Source organism: Engraulis encrasicolus, chromosome 19 (assembly GCF_034702125.1).
Source record: "Engraulis encrasicolus isolate BLACKSEA-1 chromosome 19, IST_EnEncr_1.0, whole genome shotgun sequence".
Classification (NCBI taxonomy): Eukaryota; Metazoa; Chordata; class Actinopteri; order Clupeiformes; family Engraulidae; genus Engraulis; species Engraulis encrasicolus.
The window spans coordinates 48,067,106-48,069,605 of NC_085875.1; the positions used below are offsets into that span (position 1 = coordinate 48,067,106).

The 2,500-nt window shown below is 46.8% G+C and overlaps 1 protein-coding gene across 1 annotated transcript in view; it reads left to right on the forward strand.

Moving 5' to 3' along the window:
* map3k9 (mitogen-activated protein kinase kinase kinase 9) overlaps window positions 1-2,500 on the forward strand; it is a 33,913-nt gene that overhangs the window by 17,296 nt on the left and 14,117 nt on the right. The gene's annotated exons all lie outside the window — the stretch shown is intronic.

Genomic DNA, 2,500 nt, shown 5'->3' on the forward strand with positions numbered 1-2,500 from the left:
ACCCCTCATGGATGTTTAAAAATGCCCTCTCAGCAGTTGACGAAACACCACATGGGTGTGGAGGGTGGGGGGGTTTGGTGACGTCTGGGGTTGGGGACTGCGGGGAAGGGTGTTGAGGATGGCATTTAGTGAAAGTGGAGGCTGTAGGGACAGTGGAGGGTGGGGTGGGGTATTTTTTAGCTCTGGAGGTGGGGCCTGCGAGTTGATGTGAAGATTGGGGGGGTAGGTACTGTGGGGGGTGTGGAGGGTGGCATTTGGTGAAAGTGGAGAATGGTAGAAGTGTGGAGGGTGCGTGGAGGTGACGTGTACCAAGTTGTGGGGCTATGGGGGCGAGGAGGGTGAGGTGGTGGTGACCTCTATGAAGATGTGGGGCTATGGGGGTGTGAAGGGCGGGGTGGTCACGTCTGGAGGTGCGGACTAGGGAGGGGTGTGGAGGGTGGCATTTTGGTGAAGGGGGAGGCTGGTAGGAGTGTGGCGGGTGTGCTGATATCTACATGCACTGTGGAGGGTGGATAGTGGTGGTAGTGATGGTTTACTTAAGCCCTTTACCCATTAGGTTCCGCGGAACTGTTCTAACACAACTAGGCGACATAAATATTCATGAAAGTTGACGGGGGGTCGATGGTGGTGTCTGGCCCGTATTTCGATACAACAGGGACTAGAACTGGGCCAGGTATGATCAGCTGCTGCAAGTAGCCGCGACAACATCGTGCTTTCGCAGCATTGTGAATAGCAGAAGCGAAAGAGTCCTAATGTAAACGATAAGTTATACTCACTACTCACTTGGGAAGTTGTCTTGTGAATTGAAATTGTATATTGAAGTTGGACTGTAGATTTTAGCCATAGTACAGCCTTCCCTCTGCCTGACTGAAGTGCATTCGCAAACCAGGAAGCAATTAAATGAACATTAGTCCCATCTTCGAAAAAGTAGGCTGCTTGGGGATGTTTATCATAATTTCTCAGCGTGCTTCATCTAAGGACCCGTGAAATCTAATGAAAGTAACGCTCCTCTTGTCTGCATGTCCAGGTGCACGCCATGGCAAAAATGCATGGTAAAAAAACACTGGCAAGTCCTCATCAAAACCAGTTAGGCTACTCGTTACAGGTACTCCATAGTCTTGTGAATTGTAGGCAATTGGATATTGAGGTTGTTGGACTGTAGAGCGTAGATTTTAGCCGTGGTATTTGTAGCCAATTTCCTTCGTGCATTCGCAAACCATGAAGCAAATAAATAGCAGACACCCGTCGTCTAAAACTACGTTCTGTGATATGTTTACCACAGCATGCACACTTCTAATGCCAGCCTACTAAACTTTAGAAGCATAAGACGGTCGTGCAGAGGCTCGCGAATGTGGAAGAAAATGTAAAGGTAAACCCATACGGCCAGAAAAAAATGACCTAAAGTTTATGAACACAGAATAAAAGCAACCTGTCCTACGCTACGGAGAACTCCCATATGAAAAGATGTGCAATGAAAAGGATTTAATTTAATGCTAGCCAGATGCTGTGCCTTGTGACTTTTTTGCATGGTGCGTGTTCATACTGTATTTCTCCCGTAAAAACGGCTTCTCACGAGGAGAAGGCGTGGAGCTTCCCACATGGAAATAGTCATTTAAAAAAAAAAAATAGGCCTACATTTTTTTGAATCGGTCGATAGCCAAATGCCGTCAGCACAACAATTCCTTGACAACTCCTTGACCAAGGACTGGAGTTACTTTAAAGAACATGATAAATGCTTGACCAATTATCTATGTCTAGTCTACTGTAAAAACTGCCGACAGAAAAGCCATGTTGATTTTTTTACGTGCGTGGGTGGGGATAGATCTTTGCACATGCCGGTAAATCCTAACACAGGGCAACATCTAGCCTAGTGGAACTAGCTCCGCACGCCTAGAACCACGTCTCTGGCGATTCTATAATGGCCCCTGTTTCGGCCCTGTTTGAGCTGATGATGGTGCGTATGGGTGGAGTAAATGCAAAATAAAACCGAAACCACGCCCCAGCAGTGCGCAGCCCCGTTCTAACAGGGCTAGTCGAAATGGGGCTTTAGAGTTGGGCCTGTGGAAGCGTGGAGGGGGGTTGGTGGTGGAGGTGATGGTGTACGTAGAGCTGGGCCTGTGAGTGTGTGAAGGTTGAGATGTGATGACGTCTTTAGGTGGAGTAGGTGGAGGTGTGGAGTGTATGACTATTATGTCCATGAGCTTGTGAGAATGTGGAGCATATACATACAAATGCACTTATACATGACTGCATACATACACACCCATACAGTACATGTATCTGTCTACTTGTACATATACAGTACATACAGTATATGTACACGTCTATGTAGGACAGTAGTTTCCAACATTTTCTGCGCGGATTCCCTTTTGGACCTAATGTTTTCACAACCTCCCACTCCCCATATTCCTAGGCTTTTTTTCTGTCCATTACTTAATATTTCTTGCTTTTCCATTAACCCGTTAAGACGTGCCGTTATAAATTTGCTGTTACCAGAATG